Source organism: Labeo rohita, chromosome 7, assembly GCF_022985175.1.
Source record: "Labeo rohita strain BAU-BD-2019 chromosome 7, IGBB_LRoh.1.0, whole genome shotgun sequence".
NCBI lineage: Eukaryota > Metazoa > Chordata > Actinopteri > Cypriniformes > Cyprinidae > Labeo > Labeo rohita.
The window spans coordinates 20200737-20218718 of NC_066875.1; the positions used below are offsets into that span (position 1 = coordinate 20200737).

General features: G+C 39.5%; 1 long non-coding RNA gene across 1 annotated transcript; it reads right to left on the minus strand.

Moving 5' to 3' along the window:
• Nucleotides 1-378: 378 nt before the first annotated feature.
• LOC127168665 (uncharacterized) lies at nucleotides 379-6097 on the minus strand. The gene is made up of 3 exons (XR_007828128.1): nucleotides 5801-6097; nucleotides 5357-5578; nucleotides 379-1329 (listed from the first exon to the last, which is right to left on the minus strand). It is a non-coding gene; the product is annotated as an uncharacterized LOC127168665 (long non-coding RNA).
• Nucleotides 6098-17982: the final 11885 nt, after the last annotated feature.

Sequence of the window (17982 nt, forward strand, 5' to 3'; positions counted from 1 at the left end):
AGCAGATTTGACACCAAATTGCTTTGGATTTTACAATTTGTGTATCATATTTGACAGGCTTTTATGACTTATATACACTAAGAAAAGAAAAGAAAAGAAAAGAAAAGAAAAGAAAAGAAAAGAAAAAAAGAAAAGAAAAGAAAAACACCTCAGTTTTATTCAGAGGCCCGAACTGAGCAAAAAATGCAATTTGGTGCATATGTTATTATTTATATGGCCAAAAAATAAGATGAAATTATGATTGCTTGTAATGTAAAACAATCATATTATAATAACAATATAACAGACTGCTAACATAAAATGCATATATAAGTTGCCATGTTATATCTTGAGTAAGGTGGTATTTAAATGTTTTGTTTTATTATTGTTGGGGGACAAACATACTGCAATGAAGTACAATGATGATTGAGAGATGTACAAATAAACATTCTTCAAAAGCATGTTGTATCATATTTGCACACCTAAGTTGCTTCAGCCCAGTAAATGTTCATCTTAAAATATTGCTAACAATATAAAAACTAGTTTTACATTTTAAAAAACATTAAAATGTAAAATTTCACAGCAAAACTATGAGGCTGAATTCATGCAGTTAGTTGTGTACAGCAGGTTTATCAAATATGATACATTTCTGTCCTTTTTGTTAAGCTTTTTTGCGTTTTATTACATTTTTTTTTTTTCAGTTTGTTGATAAAATCGTTTAAAGTTTTAAACAATATCTGTTATGCTCATCAAGACTTCTTTTTTTAATTTAAAATACCGAGAAAAAAATAAAAAAATAAACAAAACTATCAGGCTGAAGGCATGCAGATGGTTGTGTACAGCAGGTTTATGAAATATGATACAGTAGGCTTTACAGGGTTAATACGTGTGAGTGCCAATGTCTTCTCTCTTTCTTATTTTGCAGAGAATTTTCCAAGAGCATTGTCTCAACCAAAGCCATCAACGTTTTACCCTAATTCACAAGCAGTCATTGTCAATAAACTTTTCTGAATCCCTATGATACCCTGCTAAACGTACGATAGTAATGTAGCTTGAATAAAGAGGAGGACTTTCTCTGGTCCGTGTGCTGAGACCACATAGTATCACTAGCAGGGTGCGGAGGGGGTCCGAGACCGCCGCATGACCCCGTGCTGTTAGCTGAAGGAGAGCGTCAGGGCTTGATTTCATTTGGTATGATAACAGTCATTTCCTCCTGTCAGACAGCACACAAACAGCCTGTCCCTCTCCAGCCAGCAGGCTTCAGTTAAGGCCACAGAGAGAGGATTCACCCTGTCATCATGTTTACTTGATCTGTTTCCCTTTTAATTAGTCACTTTCATTCATTCGTTTCTGTGTGGTAGAGAAACATTTACTGGTTAGTATGATGATACATAGCATGATGTTAACAATGAGTGACTATTATAAAAACATTTTTTTCCTGTGATGGCAAAGCTGAATTTTCAACAGTCATTTCTCCAGTCTTTAGTGTCACATGATCCTTTAGAAATCGTTCTGATGTGCTGATTTGGTGCTTTTCAGTTATGAAAACAGTTGTGCTGCTTCATATTTAATATAGAAAACATATTCTTGCCACTTTAGCAAGATCAGTTACAAAATTTCTCAGTTTTGCCACACAAATGTTAAAACTTGTAGTTTGGTACCCATTGTAGCACTGCAGAATTAACACTTCCACATCTCCGGTTTGTAATTTCAGAAAGCATTTAAAGAGAAATGGAGAGAAAAGGAGAGAGTGTGGGGCTAGAGAGAGGTGTCAGACTGATCCTGTACTCTTGTCTTTCAAACTCTCATTGAGAGTTCTGCATCTCACTCTTTCATTGTACTTTTTATTCTCTTTACCCCCTGCTCTCTTTGCCCTCCCAATTCTTCTCTTGCCATGGTTAAAGAATGACAAGAGCGAATGATCAAAACCTCCAGCTCTTTTTACCCTTGTCCATCACTCTGCATTGTGTGCCTCTCTTTCTGTCTCACTGTCTATTCCTTCCTCTCTCTCAGCTGACAGGCTTTAGCTTCAGAATGAATCAAGTTCTCTTCTCTTCTCCTCCACGTGACCTCATTCCTTCTGCAAACACTCTACAATTAACAATCAGATGACAAGGAGTGAATGTAAATTATAATATATTCCTTTTGTGTATTGAAATTAATACATCATACTTTTCTCTTTTTCTTTCATTCTTTCTTTCTTTCTTTCTTTCTTTCTTTCTTTCTTAATTCTTTCTCAGTTAATTTTTTGTCATTTTTTGATTCATTGTTCTCTTTCTTTCTTTCTTTCTTTCTTTCTCTTTCTTTCTTTCTTTCTTTCTCAGTTTCGTTGTTTTGTCATTTTTTGATACATTGTTCTCTTTCTTACTTTCTTTCTTTCTTTCTTTCTTTCTTAATTCTTTCTCATTTTCATTTTTGTACTTTTTTGTTTATTTTTTTGTTTTTTTTATTGTTTCATTGTTCATTTTCTTTCTTTCTTTCTTTCTTTCTTTCTTTCTTTCTTTCTTTCTTTCTTTCTTTCTTTTTCTTAATTCTTTCTTAGTTTTATTTTTTGTATTTTTTTGTTTATTTTTCATTTATTGACTCATAGTTCATTTTCTTTCTTTCTTTCTTTCTTTCTTTCTTTCTTTCTTTCTTTCTTAGTTTCATTTTTTGTCATTTTTTTTACTCATTGTTCTTTTTATCTTTCTTTTTCTTTCTTTCTTTCTTTCTTTTTCATTGTTTTGTCGTTTTGTTTAGTTTCATTTTTTGTCATTTTTTTTTTACTCATTGTTTTTTTTCTTTCTTTTTCTTCCTTCCTTTCTTTCTTAGTTTCATTGTTTTGTCGTTTTGTTTACTTTTATTTATTTTATTAACTAATTTTTTCATTTCTTTCTTTCTTTCTTTCTTTCTTTCTTTCTTTTCTTTTTTTCTTTCTTTCTTTCTTTCTTTCTTTCTTTCTTTCTTTCTTTCTTTCTTTCTTTCTCAATTTCAGTTGTTTTGTCATGTTTTTTGTTTATTTTTTATTTTATTTACTCATCTTGTTGCCCTGCTCATCAAGACTTAATTTCCTTGATTAAAAATACAGTAAATAAAAGTATAATATTATTGCACTTTAAAAATAAATGTTTTCTATTTGAATGTATTTTAAAATATAATTTATTCCCGTGATGCAAAGCTGAATTTTCAGCAGCCGTTACTCCAGCCTTCAATGTCACATGATCATTCAGATCTGATTTTTTGTATATTTATTCTATTCTTTGATGAACAGAAAGCTTAACAGAACTGCATTCATGTGAATTAGAAATCTCTTGTAATATTATAAAGGTCACTTCTGATCAATTTAATCTGTCCTTACTGAATAAAACAATTTCTCTAACATTCATTTTTAAAAAAGAAGAAATTGCAGTATACCCTACAAGAGAGTTAGATTAGATTAGAGAGACTTTATTCCAGTCATACACTAAAAATTAAATGTTGTTGTTAAATGTCAGTGTGTGTAATACAGTAACATTATAAGGACACAAAGTGAGTAATAGAGACTGAAAAAAAAAGGATCTTAAGGCTGCTCTGTTGTGCACTCTGGCCCTCATCTTACATAAAAATGCATGCGCACTCTCTGCTAAGGGTTCTTTCCATCAGACAGCGCTCTTTTCCTTTAACTACGGTCCATGGCAGGGCTGAGGAGAGAATAGCAATGCATATGTCACCCGGTATCTGCACAGGGCCTGTGAGAGATACAGTATTGCTGCCGTCGCCCCAGCACCACTAGCACGCAGCAGTGCAGCCATGCTTATCTGCGCTACACCGCCGGTGCATTACCTGTCTGCGGGCCGCGGATCACTTCGGACAGTATCATTAAATGCCATGTCATTACCCGTTATGGAGCGATGCCCCTCGCCTCACGGAGAGGGGGTTGTCGAGCGCTCGCGAGGCCGTGTGTTTTGAAGGAACGCTGAAGAGGTGGTCGAAGCCTGGGACGGACAGCGCGAAAGACAGAATTGGCATTAAATTGTTGAGGGGAGCCGTATTGACTTTGACTGCTGCAGGAGAGGGCTGTTAGTGCGTGCGCTAGACGATGTTTGTCACTGGAGTGAGGGCAGGCTGAGCAGACGTGCCGGGCTCAGGGAGAGAAGGCGCGGGCTGAGCGATACGGATAGGTGAAGTCTCCCGGTGGGACGTGCTGCCGGGCTGCACCGAGCTGGGAGGAGAGAGGCTAAATTGAAGGTTTATTTATCCAATTCGCTGTCAAGGTCGGCTTGTCGGGAAGCTGTCCTGTGTGTGCTCACCAAATGCCAAAATCCCGACGAATTGTTAAGAGAAAGCTGAGGGCCCTGGAATCAATGACCTTTGTGCATCAGGCATCAACATGCCAGAGTCTCTTAAGGCCATTCTTTACTGGCTATTACACGTGCCTTTTAAAACGAGAGGGAGGCGAGGAGCTGTCTAAAAACACCGGCGCACATATATACAGACACGCACACATGCGGCCGAATGCCGCGGAGCTGACACACCACAACACATGCCACATTGATGGCACACGTTTGACTGAAAGAATATAGCATGAAGATCCTGATTGCAGCGAATGCCATCGTGGCAGCGCCGTTGAAATTCCCTGACTGCTGCGTTGCATTTAGCAAAGCTCACAAATGTCACATTTAATTTAATAAAGGAAGTGCATTTCATGATTATCACTGAGTTTAAATTAAACAAGGTGGGTTGAAAAGGGTCAGGCATTTCACTTTCAATTAAGATAACTCTCTATTGTTTATCACACAGTGTAAGATTAAGCACAGATAGCTACGATGATGACGTCTATGTAGATCCTGTTTTCTTGTATTGATTCCCACACTGAACAGAGAGCAGATTTTCTCCGGTTTGTGTACATAATACATTCTTATACGAAGACAGCAAAACGTCATTTCTTTTTTAGATTTGAACTAGCAAAACATGTCATGACAAAAGATCTTTTCAGTGTTTTCTCACTCAAGAATAAATATCTATATATGTACCCCAGCCCATTATTAGCAGGGTTCATGATTTAAAAGCATGATCAGTTTATTTTAGATGTACTTGACTATAACTGTGTTCATGTTGAACGTTTCACAGACATATATAACATTTGCATTTGTGTGCATGTGTGTGAATGAAAAATAAGTTACCGTCTAGAAACCCACCTCCCTACTTATAATATAAAAAACAGTATGTTACTATTTAGATTCAATTTGAAATGTGGTTAAACTACTGTGCTGCTGGTTTCCTAATGATATATCATCTATTAATCATGCTGTGGAGAAATATGTAAATTGCTGACTGTTTGAGATGAGTGAGGGTGAAGAGGCTGTCTACAAGTTCACTGATCTCTTAATGAGGTTATTGCAATGTTTGCAAAACTTACACAGCACACTTTCCTGTCGATGACTGTACTGTTTTCATTCGCAGTGTGTCTGCTTTGGCTGTTGAGTTTTGGTTCCAGTATTTTCATTCAGTTACTTGGTTTTCTAATCACTGCACATGAGTGAGCTGACAAAGGTTTGATAGGAAGCTTAATTCCTTTATAGCATGTGGACAGACGGAGTGCTTCTACAGAGGGACCACCTCGTCAAAGTTTCAGAAGGCCCTGTCAACATGAAAAGAACATGACCTTTAAGTTGTATCAGCATGTTTGCCGATGCATACAGGGGAGTAGAAAAGGTTCCACGGCCATAAAAGGAAAAAAATACACTATATATATATATATATATATTTTTTTTTTTTTTTTTTTTTTTGAGTCCACCCCTTTATCCATCTGTAAATATTTAAATATTAATATATAACAATAAGTATGTAACTAAGTACTTACCCTCATGCCGTTCCAAATCCATAAGACCTCATCATGTTCATCTTCGGAGCACAAATTAAGATATTTTTGATTAAATCTGAGAGCTTTCTGACCCTGCATAGACAGCAATGCAACTGACATGCTTAAAGCCCAAAAAGGTAGTAAGTATATTGTAAAAATAAGTCCCTGTGACATCAGTGGTTCAACTGTAATTTTATGAAGAACTAAGAGAATAGTTTTTGTGTACAAAGGAAAAAAAAAAAAAAGATTTTATTCAACAGTTTCTTCTCTTCCCTGTCAGTCTTTGATGTGCATTCAGGAGAGTAGCATGATGTATGCGTGTGGTGCTGTTGACACAGGAACCGGGGTTCTGATGTACAACCCGGATGTGCTGCAAGTTTGCAAGCAGAAGGATGTACTGGCAAGTGTTGTGGTAGTCTTGTAAACACACGTCAAAGAAATTGTTGAATAAAGTCATTAGGGGCCAAGCACCGAAGGCACCTCTTGTATCTTGTAGTATTCTTTCTCTTCTTTCTCTTTTTGTGCCATAGGGCAGCCCATGGAACAGCTCAGTCTCTAGCTCAAACTCTCTAGCGCCACCACTTGTCCAAAGTCTCACTCATGTTTATGCTAATAACTTTTGAACCGTAAGGTTCTTTTTTCCTCTGAATCCTTGGCTCATGCCAAGTCGAATGAACACCGAACTTAAAAAATCATAAGGTTCGTTTTTTCGCTATTTTTAATAGTTTCAATAAACCTGGGGCCTCATTTACTTAAAAAAAGGTTCATATTTTGTCCTTATATTCACACACATTCCTATATGTTCAAGTTTTTCACAGTTTGCTATTTTTAATAGTTTCAATAAACCTGCTTTTTCAAAGTCATCCTAGACAGTTTGTCTGATTTTCACCAAAACTGGCTCAGATCATCTTCAGACCATGCTGGCAAAAAGTTATGGAAGTTGATTAGTCAAACCGTTCTTTGAATAACGCGTGAACAAATTCTATGAAGAGAACGCAAAAATAGATGTGAGACTATATCTCCACAAAGGTTTGGCGTACTGAGACCAAACTTGGTGTGTGTTATAATGAGCATGACCTGAGGCTACCTGCACAGTTTTGGAGCAGCCTCACCTAGTGGACAGGAGATATGAAAAATCTGTTTTTTGCTAATCACTTCAGAATGCTGTGTCCAAAAATGTAAAAAAATGTTTCTATAGATTCAGTGGAGCATGCAGTCCACCCATACCCAATTTTGTATTTTGTCACGAGATGCTATATTTTACGAGCACATTTCCGTATCGTCACAAAACTCACTATGTGTCTTTGGCATCATGCCCTGATGGTACTCAAAAAGTGGCAGCGTCACCTTGTGGTCAAAAGTTATAAAGAAGTTTGCAAAAATCCTAATAACTTTTGAATTTATTAACCTATTGTAATTGAAGTTGTCTCAGTATATTCTTTGGGTCTCAGTATATTCTTTGGGTAACTGTGGAGGTTAGCGGGGCGGCCACGGTGCTGAAGTGCCGTATGAATCTTTGATAAAAGTTTGAGAATCCTAGGAACCTCTGGAGCTCCTTCAGGGTCTTGGGACGTGGCCAGTTGCGTACAGCGTTCACCTTGGTGTCATCCATGGCCACGCCCTCAAGGCTGATGATATACCCCAGGAAAGAGACGCGCTCCTGATGAAACTGGCACTTCTCCTCCTTGGCATAAAGCTTATGCTGGATGAGTCGCTGGAGCACCGCCCTGACGTGTTGAACGTGGTCAGCATATGTGTTGGAGAAGATGAGGATATCGTCGATATAAACTATCACCCACCGATTCAGCATGTCGCGGAAGACTTCGTTGACGAAGGCCTGGAAGTATGACGAACTGTTGGCCAGGCCGAAGGGCATCACCCGGTATTCATAGTGCCCAGATGTCGTGGAGAAAGCAGTCTTCCATTCGTCCCCCTCGCGGATGCGTATCAGATTGTAGGCGGATCGTAAGTCCAGCTTGGTGTAGTAGCGTGCTGATCGTAACTGTTCCAAGGCCGGGGGAACGAGCGGTAAGGGATACCGATACTTGACTGTCACCTCGTTAAGTGCGCGGTAATCTATGCAGGGTCGCAAACCTCCATCCTTCTTCTTAACGAAAAAGAAGCCTGCAGAAGCTGGAGAGGTGGAGTGTCGGATGAACCCCTTTGCGAGCTCCTCCTGGATGTAACGCTCCATAGCTTCTGACTCTGGCTGTGAGAGCGGGAAGATGCGGCCTCGAGGCGGAACCGCACCTGGCGTGAGTTCTATGGCACAATCTCCTGGCCTATGGGGTGGTAGTTCGGTGGCCTTGACAGTGCTAAAGGCCTCGAGCAGGTCATGATACTCGGCCGGGATGGTCTGGTTGGAAGGGGTTATTATGGCGTTGGTCGGAGTCTTGGGAGCTGACTGCAGGCAGGATCGTTGGCAGTATGACGACCAGTGAGTAATGACGCCTCTAGCCCAGGAGATGGTGGGTTCGTGGTGATTGAGCCATGGGAAACCCAGGATGAGAGGTGACTGAGGGGAGGTGATGGTGAAGAAGCGTATAATTTCCTGATGTCCGGGTTCCAGGCGGAGGGTGAGATCTGTGGTTGTGTGTTCAACGCGTCCAGATCCTAGTGGTCTCCCGTCGAGGGCGGCCACTGCCACAGGGGAGACACAAGGGAGAAGAGGCAACTGATTAGCTTTCACAAAGTCCTTGTCGATAAAATTCCCGGCTGCACCAGAGTCAATTAGAGCAGTGGTTCTGATAGATCGTCCCTCAAAACAAAGCAGCGCTGGGATCTCACACTTATTCAAACAAGGAATGCATGCACTCACCGAGGAAGGAGGACGCGGTGGTCGTGTCGGGCAGGTAGCCCGGATGTGTCCAGCCTCTCCGCAGTATAAGCAGAGGCGATTGCGGATCCGCCGCTCCCTCTCCTCCACAGAGAGTCTGGTGGTTCCAAGTTGCATGGGCTCGGGGCCTGAGGTGGCTGGTTGAGGAGGTGGCAGTGGGACGGTGAAGGAACGAGTGGGTCTGCGTGTGCGCATCACATTATCTATTCGAATGGACAGATCGATATATTGGTTGAGGGACAGCCCCTCGTCCCGGCACGCCAGCTCCACCTGCAGGTCGGGATTAAGTCCCTTACGGTAATGGAGCTTTAAGGGCCCGTCGTTCCATCCGCTTTGTGCCGCCAGGGTGCGGAAATCCAGAGTGTAATCCGCGGCCAAACGGCGGCCCTGACGCAGTGAAACGATCAATTCCCCCGCCTCACTGCTCTCTGGGGTAGGTTGAAATACCTCCTTAAAGCTCCGGAGGAACGTAGCAAACGTGGGGTAGGTAGACTGACCCAAATCCCAGACCGCAGTGGCCCACTCTAAAGCCTTCCCCGTAAGGAGAGAGCAAACGAACGCGATCTTACTTTCATTGGAGGCGTACCGGTTAGGTTGCTGGTTTACAAAGAGCGTGCATTGTAATAAAAACCCCTTACATTTGGCGGCGGTCCCGTCGAATTTTTCCGGGAAGGCGAGCTTGGGGCTGGCGGTGACTGGCTGGGCCGCGGCGAGCTGTGCCGGTGGGGGAGATGCGGCAGGTGGTGGAGAAGTCCGCATGCCCTGGATGGCCTGAACCAGCTGATCGGTCAGAGCAGTCAGACGATCGAGTTGCTATTGGTGATTAGTCAGCATCGTTGCCTGTGCTGACATCTCCGACGCGATCCGGGTGACTGTCGCTGGATCCGTTTGCGGCGAAGTTTTCTGTGACGCGGCGGCCGAAGAGGAGGTGAGACAGAGGATCCATGTGCAACAGCTTTATTGAATCGGACAGTGTAAACAGGCTGTGGTCAACAATGGCAGACTGGCGTGGTGAAGACAAATCCGAAAGAGTGGTTAAAGTCCATGCGAGGGGTCGGGGCAGGCGGCGATCAAAGGCAGTAATCCGTGGGGTAAGCGAGGGTCGTAAAAGGGCAGGCAGCAAGGGTTCACACGCGATAATAGCAGTCCGGTTGGCAACAGAGAAACAGTCCGATAATAGTACGCTCAGGATTGGGGACATAGCCGGCAAAACTTCGCGAAGCGCGGGCCGGCGAGGCACGCTAAAATGGCCGCCAGGGAGGAAGTGACCCGGGCGACCCGGGACCGGAAGTGGGAGTCCCCAGGCACGGGATTGTGGGAAATGGAGTCAGAATTCGGGCGAGGGTTCCCGCTGGCACGAGACAGGGGGAGCCACAGAGACCGCATTTGTGACAGCTCTCTGATTTCATCAAAAAATATCTTAATTTGTGTTCCACAGTTGAATTAAGGTCTTACGGGTTTGGAACGACATGAGGGTGAGAATTATTAACATAATTTTTGTTTTTGGGTGAACTCTGCCTTTAATAATTTTATTCAGCAATGATCCAATTGATCAGTAAAATATATTTACAATTTATTACAGAATTTTTCTATTTTAAACAAATAATGTTTTTGAACTATTTATTAAAGAATCCTAAAAATAATCACAGCTTCCACAAAAATATTAAGCAGCAACTCTTTTCAACACTGATGTAAGTAAGATATGCTTCTTGAGCGCCATATAATAGAATTTAATGAACATCATATTAGAATGATTTCCTTGTTATGTTTAGCCTGTTTTTGAGAGGGCAGAATAGTTGATACAGGAAACAATGGGCAAAGATGCTTTTAGTACAGTACCGCACATACATATCAAAAGTTCGGGTCTGTATGATTTTTTTAAGCTTTCAAAAACCTTTGAAAAATCACCAACCCAAAGTTGGTGATTACTGTACCGTACAAAAAGCATACAGTATAAATATCCATATAGAAAAACAAACTTAAATGACCCAAAAGAATAAACCGTACCTAGTATCTCAAAACTCTTTGAACTTATCCGAGACATCCAATGCCGGTCCATTGGTTTTAATGCAGGACTCTAGTGAAAGGACCACATTGGGAAGCAGACCACAGCGCTCAGATGAATTAGTCTGAGTTTTTTTCCCAGCTGGCCGGATAAAATCCTTGTGCTCGTTTCAGTCATGCAATCGGCATTTCTCACACACAACTCCAGGGTGCCGGGGAATGGCTTGACTGACAGGGGCTTTCAATCACAGCTTGTATGTTTCTCTCCTGTAGGCCTGATGGGAAACACAGGCTCAGGGATCAGAGACAGCAACCTACAGTGTGCCCCGTGCTAATACCGTATTCATATCATTTATTCCATCTCACGGAATCACACATACCTAAAAAATTTCCTTTATCGAAATGAAACCGAGGCTAACTGGTAATGTATGCCAACAAAACCTTAGGGGACGCGTTCTCATTGGACTTCTGGCGTAGAGGAAGTGATATATAACAACGTGATATATGAACCTTCAGTGATTATTATTCAAATGCCCATTATCACCACGAACAGTGAATAATCCCTATTGAGCATGTACATGTATACACTGAGTTTAGTTTCATTTGCATTGTGAGGCTGCATTAGCATACAATGCCCTGTAGTGTATCTGTTTCTGTGGCTCGTGGATTAGCACACGGTGCACTTTTATCAGCGGTTTGAGCCACAGCTCAGTTTTGCTCTTTACTTCTTAACTTTTTTCCTTTTCTGTTTTTTATTTTTTCTTTCTTTTTGTACATGAATGCGCAAGGCAACGTGATACATATGTTGATTTGGAGGAACAGAGACTTGCAACTGAGCTCTGCGCCTGCATTTATTTTTTTCAAACATGCTGGCCACTGCACATTTCAGATAGGCCCAGCCTTGGGATATTCATCCTTGAGAACACAAAGATATGCTGTACCACTTTCCTTTGGCTTTGAAACGCTGGGGTAAATTGCAATCACTGTTGGCTTAAGGGAGAAACAAGACTTATTATTATGGGTCTCAACTGATTTTACACTTAACAGTATGACAAACGAAATGGTTGCTCGTGCAACGCTTTGTTTTTGACGGTACAAAGAAACAGTATACCGTAAATTAATCTGCTTTTTTGCAGCGTGTGGACATACAAAGAACGCACACGTTCACAAAAACACACACGGTCTGTGGGTGGAGGCGGTGTGTGTCCAGCTAGAGATGAGACACAGACGCTTGGTGGACACAATGTGGGCGGTGACTGATAACCAAACCCTAGCAGAGTATCAACTCACCATGGGACTCAATAAACTGCACGAGGACTCGGGGGCATAGGCCACCTGAACCCGTGCCAATTTGTGTGTTTGTGTATGTGTGTTTGAGCACACAGGCAGAACGAAAGCCCTTATCACATAAATAATACACTTCCAACACATGTTCATCACTTTGAGGGTGATGACCTTTGGTCCTGGAGCAGCTCGACTATTGGAACATACGAGGTTAAAACCCTGCTGGGGAATCCAGTAATCGCTGGCGCGGTTTAAATACTTTAGGGTCAGAGTGTGTTCATTTGAATATCCGCTTTAACCCCTTACGGTATGTGTAATATGTAAATTAGTACTTTAGTGTGAAAGGAAAAAGCAGATGGATAGAAAGCATTTAAGTGTATTATTCAAATCAAAACTGTCTGGGTCATTCCTTTTATGCTGGAGTATTCATAAAAAAAGGTAGCCTTTTAAAATTTTCAGAAAACATACAAGATTTCAGAATTTCACAATGGGGTAATTCAGCCTGTGAAATTGTTTTTTTTTATAAACATGACCATTTTCACAGTGGCAAGAACCTTTTAGATATGGAACAGAATGGAAATAAAGAGGAAAGTTAGACTTTCCTTAGTATGCGTCAAACGATTAATCGCGATTAATCACAAAAAAAAAAAAAGTTTTTGTTTAAATAATTTTTGTGTGTGTACTGTATATATTTATTATGTTTGTATAAATACACATACATATTTTTTGAAAATATATACATATATTTACATATATACAGTTGAGGTCAAAAGTTTACATCCCCCTTTCAGAATCATTAAAAATGTTAATTATTTCACCAAAAAAGGGGGATCATACAAACTGCTTGTTATTGTTTATTTTGTACTGACCTGAATAAGATATTTCACATAAAATATGTGAATTTATAAAAAAAAAAAAACATTCAAAAGTTTACATCTCCTTGATTCTTTAATACTGTGTTGTTACCTGAATGATCCACAGCTATGATTTTTTGTTTAGTGATGGTTGTTTATGAGTCCCTTGTTTGTCCTGAACTGTTAAACTGCCTGCTGTTCTTCAGAAAAATCCTTCAGGTCCCACAAGTTATTTGGTTGTCCATCATTTTTGTGTATTTTAACCCTTTCCAACAATGACTGTATGATTCTGAGGTCCATCTTTTCACACTGAGGACAACTGAGGGACTCATATGCAACTATTACAGAAGGTTCAAACGCTCACTGATGCTCCAGAAGTAAAAACAATGCATTAAGAGCTGGGGGTGAAAATTTTTGAAACTCTTATTTTGCCTAAATATAATATTATTAATATATTTAGTATTGCCCTTCAGAGGCTACAGAAGATACAAGTTACATGTTTGTTTCCCAGAAGACAAAATAAGTTAAATTTACCCTGATCTTCAATTGCTAAAAGTTTTCACCCCCCGGCTCTTAATGCATCGTTTTTCCTTCTGAAGCATCAGTAAGTGTTTGAACCTTCTGTAATAGTTGCATATAAGTCCCTCAGATGTCCTCAGTGTGAAAAGGTGGATCTCAAAATCATACAGTGATTGTTGGAAAGGGCTGGAAACTTTTATTTTGGAAGCAATTAATCGTTAATTATTTGACAGCTCTAGTTTTAAGTTAATTGCAATGCAGGTTTACTGGAAAACTGTGCTTGTGTCTGCATGTCTGAAAAATGATATTTGATTGCTTCATACACATTTCATGACAATTTTGTGAAATGAACTCCAGTTAGCAGTGCCAAAAGCACACTTAGTTTTACCAAAAACAGACGAATGGCAATGTTTTATGTGGGTTGTTGTACATATTGTGGTAGCTCAGAAATGAAATGTCCAGTCAGTGGTGCTAAAAGGTTAATGCTAAGGTGATATTAAAAGGTTAGTTCACCAAAAAATGAAAATTCTGTCATTAATTACTCACCCTCATGTCGTTCTAAACCCTGGAAGACATTTGTTCATCTTCGGAACACAAATTAATATATTTTTAATGAAGTCCAAGAGCTTTCTGACCCTGCATATATGGTATTACCATGTTCAAAGCCCAGAATGGTAGTAAGAACATTGTTAAAATAGTCCATGTGACATCAGTGGTTCAATCTTAATTTTATGAAACTACGAAAATACTTTTTGTGCACAAAGAAAACAAAAATAACGTCTTTATTCAACAATTTCTTCTCTTCCGTGTGAGCATTTACAAGAGTACCATCATCGTCTATATATTCTGGTTCAAATAAGTAAGGCTGGGCAAAAAATTACAAGTTGTCCTCTCTGTCAAAATCCTCAGATATGTTTATGTACAGCATGCATCTTCCTTTGCTTGCAAACAAGGCGCAGCACATCCGGGTTCCACGTCAGAACGCCAGTTAGTGCCTTAGCAGCACCACTTGCGTGTGCCGTGGTACTATTGTGAACACAGAGCAGAGACTGACATGGAAGAGAAGGAATTGTTGAATAAAGTAGTTATTTTTGTTTTAGCTACATAACATAGCATTGTGCAAGAAACAAGTTTTCATTAATCAGTAATCTGTGCCTTTAGTAATAATTTGTGTGAAAAGTATTTAATTTCAGCAGGTTTGCAGAAATGTAGGTAGAGGCATGTTTTTCCAATAAGCCTGTTAGTTAGTTTTGATTATCTTTTGACATTGTAATAAAACAGGATGTAATGTTTTAAATTAAGTCTAAACAACAAATGCTATTAAAAATTATGTACTGTGCTTTGAGAGATGTGTTGTGAACTGGCCAGGCCATGGTGTCCAAGACAAATTTCCCAGGAATGGGGCAATAAACTCTATTCTATTCTATTCTATTCTATTCTATTCTATTACATATATCTCAAAATGTATTGTCAGTGTTACTGCAATATATTAATATTTCTATATATCGATGTATATTTGCGTTTAATTGCGTAATTTACATTTCTTAGTTAGGAAAGATATTTTCCATGTTGGAAGGCTGAAACATCCATTCAAACGAAGTAGTAAAATGATTTAGAATTGTGATTATTGTGATAAAAGAAAGTAAATAACTTGATTTACTTCTTTAACAATTATGAGCTTAATATTTTATCCAGTATATTAAGACACATATGATGGGGGCATGAAAATGCACTGCATAAAAGCAATGACCCACCTGACAAATTGAAGTGCTTTTCTTTAATCTAATAATGCTCTGAAGTAGATAACTTCTCAGCAATCTCATTGCCTTTCTCTTAGATAAATAGAAAGCAAAGGTGCAGGCGGAGTTCTCTTGAAACTCTCTTGAAAAAGTGTTCTTCATTAAGCACTCGAAGCACACACAAGCGCACACGTTTGTGCTGTGAGAGCTGAAATATTACACTGGCATATTACATTGATGTTGTGGTGCTAACACAGTATATCTATAGGTTTTTAAGCACAAGGCTAGTTTACTCACCGCTTTGACAGATCGAGAGTAAATCAGAAGGCCTGTGACTGCGAGTGCCAGGGTTTTTTTAATCTAATTCCAGGGCCTTGAAACAACTTGCTTATTTTCGTCTCAGTTTTGGCTCTCCGCTAGAATAAAACATTGAGCGATGAATGCGCTGACAGGTCATTGTGTGTCAAGCTGTCACTCTGTAATGGGTACATCTTTCAGCTGCAGAGCTGATGGCAAGAGGACAGGAGGGGAGAGAAACCGGGAGGAAGAGGTGGAGATGGAGAGACAGAGAAACACACACAAGCAGAGAAAGTAGGAGGGGGTTACAGTAAAGAAAAAACAAAACAAAACAAAGAAATAAGACTGAAAAAGAGAAACTTTTTTTCTTCTTCGGAGTTCACAATGCATCTTCTCTGTGACCAAACACTTGTCATGAGGAGGGAGAAGTTGAATAAATTTTTAATGATGCTGGGTACAAGTGCCGCTTTGAAAATCTGCTGCACCTAATTTTTTTTTTTTCTTCGTTAGCCAAGGCTCGCTAATGCATCAGAAACGCTAGCAGCGTGTCCTGAGGAAAAGCGCTATAATTGTGTTGTTCTAATATCACGCCTCCCCCCCTAATGTTCTCCTGGTAATCAAGCTGGGATTTATTTATTTATTTATTGAGGTATTCTATTTAATATATTCTCTTATTGCATCATATCTCATACAAATCTTGTCAATTACAATCGCTTGTGGATGACAGTCCAAATAATTATACACATTTCCTTAAATTCTCTTTGTGAGCTTGGTTAATCAAGCCTTGAATGAATGATTGCGCTGTTTATATAAATTCTGTCTGTTCACTCTCAAGTCCCTCATGCCAGTTTTCACCTCTCATTTTCAAACCTAATAAGAAAAACGAATACATTAAGCTCTAGTCAGAGGCTCCTGATGCAATCAAACTAAATGTATTCACAGCAAAAGCTAGAATACAAAGCTCCGCGGCCATGTTGATAAGGGCGATGCTTCTCCGAACGAGAGTGCGTGTCTGTTTGCAGAACTCCACCGAAATTGAAACGAGCGCCGGAGAAAAGGGAGAGACAAGCAATATTTTTAGGCCTTATAAGTGTGAGTTTATGGGCCTTTTATTTGAATAAATGAATTGGAAGCATTTGATGTGATTGAAAGGAGCTTAGTATTCAAATAGGTGGCCTAAGGCCTTGGTGTGCGCCTCTCACTCCAAATCTCTTTAATGCCAGCAAACCCGGCTCCGCCATATGCCACGCGTTGTTTGGGCTGGTGAGGGAAACCGAGGGAGGCTGTTACAGCCGATCCATGCATTATTTATTGAGAGATATTAACTACTTCAGCTCTGTTATTAAAACAAGAGGGTTTGGCCTTGAATAGCGAAGACGAATGTTAACAATTCTCGCAATTGAATTCAACAGCCTTCCCTACTTGGCGCTTTAGAAAAACTGCAAGCGTTGTGCATGTTTTACCAGTTCGCTCTGATCTTGTTGCTGTGTTTTAAGCAGGATCCGTTTCACTAGTCAGCTGAAATTGTTCATTAATTTTTACTTTTGTGCAGTTGAAGTGGAGGTTATGGTGAGTACATGTAGTACAAGATTATGATTTTCTAGCGCGTTCTAGATGACAGAGCTTCCCTTAATGTATGTCAGCAGCATTTGAGGATGTTAAATAAATATTGGTAACACTTTACAGTAAGGTGTCATTTGTTAACCGTTAACAAATTAACATGAATGAACAACAATACATTACACTATTTATTAATCTTTGTTAATGTTAGTTAATAAAAATACAGATGTTCATTGTTTGTTCATGTAAGTTTACAGTGCAAATAACTAATGTTAACATTGTGTGATTTTAATAATGCATTGGTAAATGCTGAAATTAACTAACTTGTATTAATAAATGCTGTAGAATTGTTTATTCTAATGTTGTTTAATGTAGTTAAATAATAAACTTGATTGTAAAGTGTTACCAAAATATTCTGTGTTCTGTGCTAGATTAATGTTGTAAATTGTAATTTATGCCACAAATGCTTTCAATTTCTACTCGTCCCTCCTGAAATGAATGATTGAATGAATTATTAATGAGGTTATAGTGAGGCATTTACAATGGAAGCAAATGGGACCAATTTTTGAAAAATTCAAAAGCTGAAATGTGAAGCTTATAATATTATAAATGCATTTAAATATTTTCTAAATCAGAATTTTTACAGTGGTTTTAGCGTTTTTAGTGATGCATTGTCATTGCATTTTTACACAGAAAATATTGTTTACATCTTGTGGCTTGAGGAGTTGGCCAAATTGCCTTGTCAGTGTACTGTAAGTGTCCCATATTAACAAAGATTTTGTTCTAAAAAGTACAAACGGGACAAGTGGAAATTAAATTTTGTGGTAATCCCAATTTTGCCAAAAGTGCTGTTAATAAAACTCAGCTTGTACTAAACAATTGTTGTTGTTGTTGGACAGAAAATGAGAAAGCGATGGAGAGACAGAGTGAGCTCCTAGATGGATGATAAAGCATTTAAGGGAATTATTGAATTTATTTTGCTAAGTGAGCGCAACCAATTTTGGCTGAAGTGCAACCCACATACTCTTCTGTGGTGGGAATAAGGAACCCTTGACCCCTGTGGTCAGAGAGGTCAAGCTATTTCAAAGA